Source organism: Suricata suricatta, chromosome 10 (genome assembly GCF_006229205.1).
Source record: "Suricata suricatta isolate VVHF042 chromosome 10, meerkat_22Aug2017_6uvM2_HiC, whole genome shotgun sequence".
Lineage (NCBI taxonomy): Eukaryota > Metazoa > Chordata > Mammalia > Carnivora > Herpestidae > Suricata > Suricata suricatta.
The window spans coordinates 108,518,868-108,533,832 of NC_043709.1; the positions used below are offsets into that span (position 1 = coordinate 108,518,868).

General features: G+C 35.6%; 1 protein-coding gene across 3 annotated transcripts in view; it reads left to right on the forward strand.

Annotated features, from left to right (window-relative positions):
- ZEB1 (zinc finger E-box binding homeobox 1) overlaps window positions 1-14,965 on the forward strand; it is a 190,952-nt gene that overhangs the window by 699 nt on the left and 175,288 nt on the right. The window lies entirely within an intron of this gene.

A 14,965-nucleotide genomic window follows, 5' to 3' on the forward strand; every position in this document is an offset into this window, starting at 1 on the left:
GGCTGCGTGTCGTCCGTGCGCGCGTGTGCGCGGACGCCGGTGGTGCGCGCCGCGGGCGGACCGGGCTCGGCCGGCGGCGGTAAAGTTGTGACCGGCCGGCGAGGCGCGCTCGCGGAATGGGGATTAGCGGAGCAGAGGCGCGGGTCCCTAAGCGCCCCTCCTCCCCGGAGCCTACGGCCACCGTGCCCTGGGCCCCGGCTGGGGACGCCAAGGCATCCCCGCGAGTGAGGTCCACGTTCAGGGGGGAGCTGGTGGGGCGGCAGGGGAGACGGGGCAGGAGCGGGCACCTACTTGCTGCTGTGGGAGCTCTGTGGATGGCGGCGAGCTGGGCAGCGGGTGTGTTTGTGGAGTTGTTACCTGGTTTTAGAGACAGGGAAGCACCACAGACAGATCCCTCTACCCGGGGGAGACTCCTCCGCGCTGGGATGGGGTTCTGTGCGTACGCCTCTCTCTTTTTTTTTTTCTCTTTCGGTTTTTGGGGAAGTTGTTACCTGGGCCGGACGCACGGAGCGCTGAAGCCGGATAATGGAGCTTGGATGGCGCTCTTGGTCTCGGGTGGAAGGAGGGTGGGGGAGGGGACAGACGGACCGACGGACGCACGGGTCTGCTGCTCTCACTGCAGCTGCAGTGTTTATTGATGTGTGCTGAAGTACCGGGGCAATACACACCCCTCTGCCTGGCCAGAGAGTTTAAAAAAATAAATAAATAAAGACAGCAAGAGAGAGCGAGACCCGAACATGTGGTGGTTGTTGCACAGTCGCCTTTTCCAGTTTGGAGAGACGTTGTAAGTTGATTGTATTTCTGCTTATCTTGGGGGCGATTCTCTGCTTTCTCTCCCCCTTGTTCAGCAGCGAAATGTCTGCTGATTGTTATTGTCTGGACAGTTCCTGTGGCGAGAGGGGCGAGACTTCTCCGCCCGGGGGCGGCAGGAGCGCGGGGCGAGGTCCCCGCCCGCGCCGGCCGGGTACCTGTTTGTATAATAATGGGCGGCAACGGCCCTGCCGCTGGCTGCAGCCGAGTCTATATAAGGAATTACACGTACATTTCGGACCGAGGGGCTCGTTTTGATTCCTACGTTATTTTTAAGACGAGTTTTTAACTGTAGGGAAATAAATGCGCCTATTATGGGATCGTTGTATCTTCCAGAAAATAAGGAAATATGCGTTTAAGTAAAAACTCTCTCGCGCTCCCCCCGCCCCACCCCCCGCTTCTGGGCTCCCTTTCTCCCTCCCCTCTGGGATGTGAAACGCGAGGTTTTGTAACCTTTCCTGGCAATTTTAGATTTTGTGTGGGATTTCCTGTCTAGAAGCAGATACGAAGATTTTAAGCTGTTTCAAGATGTTTCCTTCCAATCGTAAAAATATTTTTAATCTATTTGAGCCGACATTAAAATCCGTGCTTTCATGAATGATTTTAGTTATTTAAATAAAAATTTGCGTTTTCAAGACGTCTGTTAGTTATGATTGATAACTAATATTTGGTATCGTCATTGTGGAGAGATGACTTGTTACAGCAAGGACTGGAGCATAGGCGATTGCAATTTTAATTTCCTGTTTTAGCGTCAAATAGTGTGCCTTATTGAGCTGTTGCCACTGTTGCTGATGTGGCTTTATGAGAGGTAAGTTGGTTCGGAAAGGGCTGCTCGCTTTTTGCCTTATTTAAAATGTTCATCGCCAGAGAAAGGGGCTTTTCTTGTTGCTGACGACATGTGTGTGACATGTGAGTCTGAACCACCCAGCGTCTGTGCAGCTGCTGTAAACATGTTTACCTGAACAGGAAAGAATGGATTTTTCTCCTAAAGATCCTGTGATATGAATATTACACTCTTGAGGCATATCAACAGATGACTTAAGGGGAAAAAAGCTATCCTGAAAGGTACTTGAAATCAACAGGAAAAAGAGGTTCTCGATCGCTGCAGCAAATGGCAACTTGTGCAGGTAGAAAAAAGATGGTGTTTAGTTTTCTCCTGCATGTATGTCAGCCCCCTCCTGTCTGCTGCTTTCATTCTCAAGGGAGGGATTTATTTACCACGCTTGCTGTCAGTGTTTTTCCTTTGTGTTTAATATTAGAAAAACAGATTTGGGCTGTTTAGCACAAAATGTCTTGTCTGCAGTATGCATTACTCAGAAAACAAAAGGTGTTTAAGATAGCACCGTACTACTACAGGTATCTTCCATTTTCATCACTTTTGGCTCTGTCCTTGTATTTCTTTTTGTTCTCAAATGCATTTCATCCTTTGCTGGTGATTACAGCCATGCTATTTGATTAAGCCTTATGATTTGCAGTTTAAAAATGAAGTTATGTGCCATTGTGTTGTGAGATCTCAGAATAGGTGCTGGTTGATATTTCTTAGCAACGCAGTCATATTTAAGTTGCAGTTGTTGGAGAGAATTGCTTAGAAAAATGTTAACTTAAATATTTTCAATGAGGGAATAAATGATGTATACAGTGGGTGATAGTCATAGGGATACTTTATGTTGTTATTTATATGTAAATAATTTTTTTCATTTAAAAAGACATGCAGATTTTACTGCTAAGCCTCCAGTAAAACATTTTAATTTCCTTTCTGGAATGTATCTGCAGAGTGGGATATTAACGGGAGAATCGAGTAATGTAACTTGACAGGGGTAAACCAATTGAGCAAGGTTTGGCCAAAGCATCAATCCTTAGGTAGTAACTTTATGGTAATGATGTCAGTCATCTATAAAGGACTGGCATTGGAATTGCGTAAATCGATTTTTACCGTTTGTAATGTAATGCTTTCTTTGTTGCATTTTAAAAACATGTCTTCTAATTTTCCACTTCTACTCTTGTGTGGTTTTCGTATGTATGTATGCATTTTGGGGGGTGAAGAGAGAAATGTGCTCTGGCTACTAATGAATGACCACATGCTGATTAATTCACTTTAGATGGAATAGAAGATACATATTTTTCTGTCATTTCCACTTGCTGTCTTTGGAAACCGCCAGTAGAGGATGCTAACAAAAATGATTATTGGTGTAGTAGCACCATCAGTCAGTCTATCTCCTGTTGATTGGGACCTCTGCATTAATTAGGGACCTTTGGTGCAATTCTAAATCTTCGTGTTATTTAAAACTAGCCCTGGGTAAATCAGGCATAAGCGTTTTCTAGTCTGCTAAGATGGAAAGAAGTAGGAATGTTTTAACGTGAATAATTTTGTAAATTTGAGCTTTTTAAATACTGAGATTGATATTGCTATCAATTTAGTCTTGCTTTAAACCAATTGTATTACTGCTTTTTTTTTTTAAGTTTTGTTGTACGTTGTTAGGTTTGGAAAATTATGTAATGATTGGCCCATATTTATTTTGCATATTTACTATACTTTTTAGCCTCCTTTTTTATTCATTGTAAGATCCCTGAATACCTACATTTTAGATGTTAAAAAACGTAAACCATTAAATATGGTAAAAATTGCAATTGATAATACTGTCGATTTTTCCATAACTGTTGTAGACTTAGACTATACATGGGTTGGCAGACAGCCACTAAAGAAGATGTTAACCAGCAGTCACTCAGATGTTAGTAATTTTCAGATTTTATCTTTTCCTTTCCCTTCTAGTTAAGAATCACAAGTAGAGCATAAGTTTTACATTTACCAATTGTAAATTAAGATACGTGAGTTTGTTTTGATGTTTTAAATGCAGCAAAAAAGTGTTTGTAGTGTGATAATTAACGTACACTTGCATTCAGGGATTCTTTTCAAATAACTGTGTAAATTCATATTACTACTTTCAAATATAAATAATTACATGAGACTTTTAATGTATTTAGTCATTTTTTTGGTGTGTGTCCATATAACTATGTTAAAATAACTGTAAACTTTTGGAAGCCTTTTGTTTGGTCAAATGTTAGAAGTATTTTATTTCCCTAATTATTTTTAACAGTGTTTCTATAAATGCACCAACAGCAGTTTTACAATGCAATAATAATACTGTTTATCTTGAATTAAATAGGAATTACCTGACTTAACAGGTAAGCCTAGGTGCAGCTCTCATTTTGGTTTTTTAGGGGAGAGAGAGAGAGAGAGAGAGAGAGAGAGAGAGAGAGAGAGAGAGAGATTGAAAATGTATATAAATATAGTTTTACATTTCCTGACAGATGTTTCTTGAATTTGGTGTTTTCCTCATTCCTAGAGCTCAGTAGTAAATAGGTGTGATTCACTTACTTCTTTTATAAACTGGGGAAGTTTACCACAAAGCCATGACATATATAATTGTGGCACGGAGCAAAAGTTAAAGTGTCTTATAAATTGAAAGCATCAATTGGTTGTTAAGATGAGCCTTATATAAAAGCATATGGAATATTTGATTATGTTTTTTCTTTCTCCAGTTCATAGTATTTTTGAAAGTCTGTAGCTCTATTTGCATTTTTAGTAGCTTTGAAGCATGTGGTGAGGAAGGAGAAAGTTCTATCAAACTGGGAATATTTTTAAATAACAACATAATTATTTCTTATAATTGTGTTTTTATTGCTTTTTCCTCTTTTTTTTCTTTCCCCTGCATAAATTACTTCTAAGCATGTGATTAGAGCCATATGTAAACACAGATGCAACATCATGTGGAATTATAGTGTTAACTATTTTCAACTACCTGTATTGAATTGTAGTAGAGGAGAAGAAAAATCATATAGATCCTGAAAGAAGATACACATTCATATATAAAAGTGTGATGAGAGGTTGTAGGACTTGATGAAATTATAGAATGGCATTTAGGTTTGGAATGTTTCTTAATCTTTTTTAGCACAATCACGAATTTATGGGAAAATTATGTTCATTTCTTATAAAGATAAGCTAAGTTCATTGTTAAAAGAAAATTTAAAAAATCTTAAACTAGATAAGAACCATGGCCAGGAAATAAAATATTTTTAAAAACTCTTTTTAGAAGGCTATATTTTGTACATGTTACTAGTAAAGTATCTTAAACTAGATGTAAGTTAAAAGAAAATTAATGGATATACACCTCATAGAACAAGTTGTTAGTAACCCCAGTTAAAATGTAATCTATTATATACACATTTTTTTAGAAAATAATCTTTCCTTTGGATGGGATAGTGTTTTGAGAATTGTATTTCTGGAGAAATCCTCCTTAGGACATAAACTTTAACTAATAAAACTCTTCAGTATGGTGTGAGCATGTCTAGATTTTTACCTTGAGGGAGGTGGGTTATGCTGCTTGTCATCATGGAACTGGGTTGCTTGAAAATATGGCAATATTCTATAACACTTAAGTAGAACCATGATCTCTAAGAAGTAAAATCCACCTTAAAATTATTTTCAGAGAAATTTTTTTTTTTACTCTTTAGAACTCACTTTATTAATTTTGTTAAGACATATTTTGAAGGATATCACTTAGGTGTATATAAATTGAAAGACTCCAAACGGTAGAGCAAAAGAAGCCAAGTTTAGGTCTACACTTGTATTATAGCTATGGAATGTTATTAGATTATTTTTCATTCTCTAGGAAGTTATTTTTGTCTCATTTATTTCTTCAGACATCTTGTTATTTAATACATGCCTTCTGTATTCATAGGGATTGCGTGTATCTCTCCATATAGACAATTCTCATAATCAACTTTATATATTTATTGAGACTTAATACATGGAGTTGAGTATATGGCTGCTGGTAGATGACCTTCCAGTATGGCAGCCTGGGAACAACTTCATCATCTCTTTTGCAGTAACTGTTACATCTGTGCTGGAATTATTAGTAACAGATGTTTTGTGACCTCTTAATTCCCACTCCCCTCCTTTCCCATCCATATTTAAAATTAAATGTGAATGGGAGATAAATATGGGAATGATCTAAATTTCTCATATTTATTGTTGTATTCTAATAATATTGCAAGTCTTCTATTTTGTCTTTTAAAATACTATAATTTCTAATTTTTAGGTATCATAAGTATCTTAATTTTGGTTTCCAGATATTTTTAGTATTCTGATTTCGATGCTCTTTTGATAATATGTGATACTATTATTTTAGATTATCCAGTTGCTATTCATGGTCACCAAGCTACGATATAGTCTAATTTTCCTTATTCCTAAGGTCTTTAGAACCATTTAATCCACAGTTCTAATTAAATGCTTGGTTTTTTGTTAAATGCTCAGAATATGACTAGCTTGTTAATTAAAAATTCATTTTTCTCTTGGAACCTTACTTGTTTAATACGGAAGGGATCTTTGGAGAATATACCATTTTGTTATCTGAGAATATATAGATAAGCTGAAGTTCAGGGCCTTTTAGTAGAAACTCTGTAGGAGACTTTAACTTATGTTTTAGAAGAGGTAATAGTGACATGTGGAATAGCAGAGTAAAATCCTTCAAGGAGTAGGTTGTCTGAACTTGGGCTGAAATACTCTTGTCGTAGATACTTAAAAAGGCTGTGACAGTCCCTGTATCTCTTTAGTGTTTTCTCCTTTCCACCCTAGAAAAATAGCTAAGTTGCTATTCACCCCTATTGCTAGATCACTTTTCTAAATCTTTTGATAATATTTTGTTGCTATTTTGGGGAGGGGGGAAAATTTCATATGAATGAATAATAATTAGAAAAATAAATGAAATCGTTTCAGCTGGAGGGATTTGGAGAATCATTCAAATTTATTTTTGCAGATAAGAAAACATTCAGTGAGGCAAAATGACTTTGCCAAGTTCCTATTACTAGTAAGGTTGGACTAGGCTATAGCTCTTCAGGTTTGTAGCTCAGTATTTTATTAGACCCTTTGAGTGTATTTATTTATGATGGTAACAAGCAACAACTAAATGCCATGGATTTTCAAATTTATCATGGTTAAAATGAAGGTGTATTGTATGGAATGCTCAGTCATCCCAGAAAAAGGGAGTTCTCAACCATTTGCATAAATTTATCAAATTTAATAGTTGACATAACTATATCACTTAAAAGATTTCAGATATGGAGAGGTTAGTGTTGCTTAGAGACATATGCTCATTATTTGGATTATAATTTTTCCTCTTCACTCCCAGTCTTAGCTCCTTCCCAGCACTTGCACCAAATCTGGTACATTTTATATGTGTATGTATATGTAATTTGTATGTTTTACATCTATATAACTTATTTTGGTATATATTTTGCCTTCTTCACTATTGTTTGATATCTGTTCATGTTTCTGTTTGTACACCTAGTTCATTGCTTTTAACTGTGCAGTATTTCCCGGTTTGTATCTAGCACAAATTATCAATTCCCCTAATGATGAATTCCCAGGTTGTTTCCCACTCCTGAGGACAAGTAATTTTTAATCAGCATCTTCATACATGTTGTTAATGGCTGTGGGAGAGTTTCTCTGGGGATATATATCCAGATATGGTATTGCATACTAAATTATGCTGTATTATTTCTGAAATGACTACATAAATTTTTACCCTCACCAACAGTGTATAAAAAGTTTTACTTTTTCCTGGTTTTTCCGGCATTTGCTATGTAGAGCATCCTACATTTTGCTGATTTTACTCTTGTTAAATAGAAACTTATGGTTACTGTAATGTTTGTTTACCAGGGAGGTTGGCCATTTCTTCATATCCTTGCTGATTGTTCAGGTTTCCCTTCTCATGTTTGGCTTATTCATACACTTTGCCCTTCTTTTTGGTTGGGTTTCCATTTTTTGTTGGTTTCCCAGAATCCTCTATTTGAAATAGTAATCCCTTGGTGGTTTTAGACATCCCAATGTGTCAGTCTTGTGTTGACTTTGACTATGATACAGGAATCCTTAATTTTAATGTACCTAAAAGTTTTTATTTGTGGGCATTGAAAAGTCCTTCCTGATCCACAAATTGCAAAGGTATCTTCTTAAGTTTTCTTCTAATTGTTCTATAATTTTTCATTTTATATTTAAGTCTTTAATGCATCTGAAATTCACCTTTTGAATATAACATTTCTTAAGAGCAGAGTGGTTGAGATTTTGGTTATCCTGTAATTTACCAGCTGAATCACCTTGGCCAAGTTGCTTAGTCTCCCTATGCATGGGTATGATAATCTCAGAGTTGGGAAGTTGAAATGAGGAGTATAAAGCACTGTGTTTAATATATCTTTCACATTCTATAAATGTTCATAAATATGCATTTAAAATTTTACTTACATTATTAGTTAGGTTTGTTTTAAATATATCTGCCATCAACTGACATCTTTTTCTCTTGTCCAGTATTGACTCTAATATAACTTAAGTTTGAAAGGATATGGTTATAAAATTTAGTCATTGTTTCTGTTGCTTTGACCTTAAACATTGCTTAGTTGTTTTGGCCTTAAGGACAAGGCTGTTTGTTAAATCAGTAGTATAGTATCTTAATGCTATTTTGTGATAAGTCTTTCTGCTTGAGAAAGGCTGCCTAGGACTCTTTTTGAGGGGCATTATATTGAAGGACCCTTTATCAAATTACTTTTATGTGTGACATTGACATGGACTTCAAGGATAATGTCCCCATGCTATTCTCTTGCATAAAATGAAGAACCCAAGCCCATTGAAGCTAAACTTTATATTCTATATTTGAATACCCTTAAGGAGTGTGGAGTCCACAGATTTCGATACAGTTTCATTCATTTAGTCAGGAATGTATTTAAGAAGATGGTTGTATGTCTTCTTAACACATAGTTCTTGTGGTATACATCAGAGCAATCCTAAGACAAAACTTAAAATTGTACCATTTTTTGTGTGTGTATGAATAAACTTTATTGAGTATAATTTACATATATCATGCATGTACATTTTGACTTTTCAGACTCATATGCTAGTGTAACCACTACCACAATTAAGATATAGAACATTTCTGTCATCCCAGAAAGTTCTCTTGTACCTTATATCAGTTAATCCTCCCCAAATCTAGCCCAAGCAACCAGTGATCTGTTTTTGATGAGGAGAGATTAAATTCACTGTTTCTGGGGTTCATCCATATGGAATTATGCAGTATGTACTCCTTTTACCTGCTTGCTGTTACTCACATGATATTTTCAAGAGTCTTCCATGTTATTGCATGTATCAGCAGCTCATTTCTCTTATATTGCTAAGTAGTTCATTGCATGAGTATTACTATTTGTTTATCCATTCGTCAGTAATGGACAAAGTATTTGGGGGTTTTCCTATAGAATAAAGCTGCTCTGAACATTTACACACAAATTTTTGCATGGATATATGCTTACATTTCTTTTGGGTAAATGAATACCCAAGAGTAATGCTGGATCACATAGTAAGAATATGTTTGACTTGATAAGAAACTGCCAAACTGGTTTCTAAAGTTCTTGTCACATTTTACATTTTACAGCATATGAAAGTTCTAGTTCTTCCATCTTTACAAATGATTGTCCATGGTTTTAATTTTAGCTATTCTAATAGTTGTGTCCTAGTATCCTTTTGGTTTTAATTTGGACTTCACTGATCTAATGATGGTTGAGTATTTTTTGATGTAATGATGATTTGCATATTTTCTTTTATGAAATGTCTGTTCTGTCATTTGCCTATTTTTAATTGAGTTGCTTATCTTTTTATTATTAAGATATAAGGGTGTCTTATATATTTTGGATCCAAGTTCTTTTTTGGATATAGGTATTTAAAATATTTTCTCCCTTTCTATCGCTTATCTTTTGATATTCTTAATGGTATCTTTGAAGTGCAAACATTTAAAATTTTGGTGAAGTCTTATTTATAACTTTATTGTTTAAAAAGTTTTTTTTTAACATTTATTTATTTTTGAGAGAGAGAGAGAGACAGAGTGTGAGCGGAGAAGGGTCAGAGAGGGAAGGAGACACAGAATCAGAAGCAGGCTCCAGGCTTTGAGCGCTCAGCACAGAGCCTGACCTGAGGCCTGAACCTACGAACTGCGAGATCATGATCTGAGCCAAAGTCAGCCGCTTAACTGACTGAGCCACCCGGGCGCCCCAACTTTATTCTTTTAGGCTTTATGCTCTTTGTGTTTTAAGAAATCTCTGCCCATTCCAAGATGTTTTTCCTTTGTGTTTTTAGAAGTTTATAGCTTTTTAAAAGCAGTTTATTTATTTTGAGAGAGTGAGAGCGCACACGTGCATGCACACTTGAATGATCAAGCAGGACAGAGGCAGAGACAGAGGGAGAGAATCCCAAGCAGGATTCATGCTATGAGCACCAAGCCTGTCATGGGGCTCAATTTCACAAAGCGTGAGATCATGACCTTAGCCAAAATCAAGTCAGATGCTTACCCGATCAGCCACCCAGGAGCCCATGGAAGTTTTTAGCTTTAATATTTAGGTCTATGATCCATTTTAGGTTAAATTTTGTCTTTCATCCTATTTTGATCTTTAGCTACAAGCCTACCTGAGGTAGCCCTGAGTAGTTTGCAAAAAAAATTTTGGTTTTACTAATCAAGATTTTGTGTGAAAATTTGAATATTTTAAAAATATTTTTCAGGACCCAACTAGAAGCAAAACTCAAGACTGTAGAGAAATACAAATCCTACTGTCCTGGTTTTATACATTTTAAAACTGAGAGCAATGGCGATATGCTTGGTCAGTGTTTTTAGAATTTTTCATGTCCTTGACACATAATTAATTCAAGGGGATATACTTGATTGAGGCTAGAGTTTCAGAGAAAGATGCCCAAAGCGTGTCCGTAGTGAAGCAAAAAATGAATGTTATTTTCATGGTCTCTTATTTCCTACATAGTTTTATTGAGTTTACCATTACACCAATTCTTTTTTTTTTTTTTTTTTTTTTTACATTCCGTAGCTTTTATCTTTACATGGGAATTTGTTCAAACCTGCCATTTATCTTGAGTCCATTAAGGTATATAATTTTATCCCTTTGAAATGAACATTTAACTATCTCTGAGTTTCCTCTATAAGGATGACACCTTATTATTCCTGCTGAAGCTACAATAAGTAGTAAAGGTCTCCAGTGACCTCTAACTCTCACTAACCTTTCTCAACCTTTATCTTATTTGACGTCCCTCTACTTGTTCCTGTTGAATCTCTGAAAGGTTTTGCTTCCTTAGCTTCTGTATTATTACTGTTTTCTTAAATTCTCATTTCTTTCCATTCTTCTTTTTAGAGCCTCTTTCTTTTTGGCATTACCCAGGGCTGACTGTCTTCTACTCAACCCACCCTACCTAAACATCTGACCCATTTCTTTTAGTTTTAGCTACCACTTATATGCTGATGTTTTCAAAATCTTTATCTTTTGCCAAGAACTAGATTGAGTTCCAAATATGTATACAGTTGTCCATTTGACTTTTCCACCTTTGTATCCCACACAACTGTCAAATTTCACAAGTCCAAAGTTGAACTAATTTATTTCCTACCAAATCTTGCTATTGCATTCACGATTTTGTTAGTGCCACTGCCAATGTATTACATTCAACTTAAAGCCTAGGGTTAACCTTTCCTCTCATAACCTGATAATCACCAGTTCTGCTAGTTCTCTATCCTGAATATCTTTCAATACAGTCTTTTCCTCTCCATTTCTATTTTTGTTGCTTTAGGATCCTCATTTCTTATGCAAACTCTTATACTAGCCTATTGTTTGTCTCTGTTCTTCTTTGCCAGCAGGCTGCTGCCAAATTATCTTTGTAAAAACCAACTGATTTAGTCATTCTCCCAATCATATGCCTTCCATGGATCTTTATTAACTTACTGGATAAAACCAAGATTCTTTGCATGACATACAAGGCCCTGATTTATGATCCTGCCCCTGCTGTTTTTTCTGTCTGCCAACCATTTCCTTCCTTCTCTTTTTACCGGTAGGTTTCTATGTCTACAGGCTGCTTTTCCCTGCATGCATTGAATATACTTTTGCTCCTTCTACCTGAAATATATTTCCTTATTAAACTACCTCATATTTTCTGGCAAATTTGAAAGGTGGACAGGAATTTATCTTAGATATTTCCTCTTTAAAATGCTTTCCCTTGGGTGATGGGGATTGAGGAGGGCACTTGTTAGCATGAGCACTCAGTGTTGTATATAAGCAATGAACCATGGGAATCTACCCCAGAAACCAAGAACACACTTTAGTACTGTATGTTAGCCAATTTGATGATAAATTATGTCAAAAATAAATAAATAAAATGCTTTCCCTGATCCCTTTCAGTCCATTCTTAAATTGGTGATTTTTCATTTAAGTTAAAATATTACTTCATACTTCACTTTTTCCCCCAATAAAAGGTAACTTATGTACCAAGTAATGCTACTTTCCTCTTGCCTTGACATAAATTATTATGCTCATTATCTTGCCTTAAATGCTTGATCTTTCTTAGCTGCACACTTTACCCCTCATCTGGTTATAGCTAAGGAAAAAAATTAGTTACTTTGAACTTTGATAAGTTGATTGCAGATGCATTTATTTACTTACTCATATTTATCTTTTTCTTCCTAAAAAATGCATATGTCACTGAAATAGCTCCCATGTAATTATTATTTTTAAGATAGCATTTTTCTATTTGACTTTTCTATTTTTTTTATTCCTATTCCTTGAAAATCCATCATAACTAACTTGTATCTTATTTTTATTTTTAAAACACTCACTTTTTTATACTCCATTTAGCTGTGTATCTCCTTAAACATTCTAGGTATTAATGACCTAATTCCTTCTGATCTGGTATCCATAGGTTGTATTTACTGGAAGAGCATTGAACCAGGAGATAGAAGTCTTAGATAGAACTCTTAGTCTAATATTAAATCTGCCATTAACTGGCCTATGAAATTGGGAAAATAATTCAATTTATTTGGCCTAAGTTTGTTCATCTGTAGAATGAATATGATGGATTGCTGTGTGCTAGGCAATAAGACTCTGAAGATGAAAAATGCAGTTTCTTGCCTTAAAGTGCTTATTGTATACCAGGAGGGGAAAGACAGAAAAACAAACCTTTAGAATACAGCTTGGTGTGTGATGTGATATTCTATCCCATATGCATAGAGGGGATGGCCAGATCTAAAGGATTTGTGTGGATTATCTTCGTGAAGATGTGGAAAATAGTACTTCATATAGGAAAATAGTATGTCCAAAATCATATGACACACATACACATACACATATTGTCACATGCAAGTCGTAAGTTTGGTTGAACTCTGTAGGGTGAGTAGAGGAATGGCTAAACATGAAGCTAGAGAATTAGTTAGGAAGTAAATGAAAAAAAAAAAAGCTTCATATTGCCATCATTGTATTCTGTCTTGGAAGTGTTGAAGAATTGCCAAAGGTCTTGAAGCAGGGGATGACTTGATTATAATTATATAATTCATCATCTTATTTTCTTTATGTATTCAATTTAAAATGATTAAAAATTCAAGAATATACATGCTTTACTAAAAGTGGGAAAAACTGTAAAAGTATAGGCTGATATGTCCTGCTTTCCTGAGTTTTTGCTTAGACATACTATAATGCTAATAATTCACATGGTAATTGCTCTGAAATGGTGTTGCCACCACACCACTTCTACCATCATCAATATCAATACAAAGCTTTCTTTACTACAAGCACAAGTGGCCTTGGTTAGAGTGGGTTCCTAAAATCTCTGCATCAGGTTCGCTATGCATTTCTGAACTCTGCATTATTATAAGGAATTGTGTTTTCATTTGTTTTCCTTTTTCCAAATCACTAAATCACAACCTAGATAGATGTGTTGTACACTTATAGCCGCATGGAATAAGATGGTATTACTGCCATTAATTATGGCTCTCCAAACGTAAAATTTTTTGAGTTTATTAATACTAGATAAATTTCTGAATTACTTCTGGCGCTTAATGGTTCTGTGTAGAGCTCCATCTTATGGAACCTGTTATATGTATTTTGATATCAGTTCTTTATTACAGATATTTAATAAAATACAATTAGAAAATCCTTGCTATTCTTTTGGCTGGCATGATCGCTGGTACCTGACTGCCTATGATAAAAGAGACAAATAGGTAAGCTGGCTATTTTATTGTTTGCATTGAAATAACTAGGCATCTACAAAAGTGCAGAGTTCAAATAAAATAAAACTTTCGTTACCTGAATATTTCTCCTTGAAAATAGCTGCAAGCCTGATACATGTTTTTCTTGTTGAACAGAAGCATTCAGTTACACTATGTGCTATAAGATGCACACATAAAAGACCGTGCCTTTTTTTAGACCAAGTGCTGAGGAAATACACTTTATCATATTTCAACCTCTAAGTTAATAATTTTTATGTAAAAATGGTATCTTATTTATATACCAGCTTTCTAAATATTTTACATGTGACCTAAGTTGTATGTTAAGGGGCTTTTGTGTTCTGTATGTTATATACTAAATGTTTTTAATCAAAGCTTTAAAACTTAAGTTTATTTTATTAGTATTCATTTGTACTTTATATGCTTAACAATAATAAAACTTAATGGTTACAAAATGCTGTGTAATTTTAATTTCTACCACATCAAGCTGATTTTTTGGGGCAGGGAGCATCATCCTTCTATTTTCATTATAGATAGGTTTGGAGTTTTACTGTGCTAACTTCAAAAATGGTTCAGGAAAGTAAAGCAGATTTTGAGTGTCTGTTATATTAAGAGTCTAATATGTGGGGGAAGCAAGGTGATAGCTATCTTAAGGTTTCATGGCCACACTAACATCCATCTTGTTCATGTTCACCTGAGTTCTATAGAGGTTGGGGATTTCCATCTGCCCTTGGTGTGTTTGGTTGAGTGGGCAGTCAGGTAACAGTAGTGGTCATACTTCTGCCATTATGTTCTCTGAGTTTCTGATCACCATAGTCTCAGATGAGGAAAGTGGTTACTGATGGAAGGTCTGAGATATCAAGATAAAGAATACAGGAAGTGGTAAATATGAGTAGGTATAAACAAACACTATAAAACCTGGAAGGAGGGTAAAATTATTGATTAGCTGTGGATTTTGGTTAGCTATATTCACACTAAAATTTCTGATATAAGAAATAAAAATCTGGAAATAATATGTGTATCTTTCAAACCAGTAGAGGAGGGAAATAGAATGAGGAAAAAATAAGAAAAAA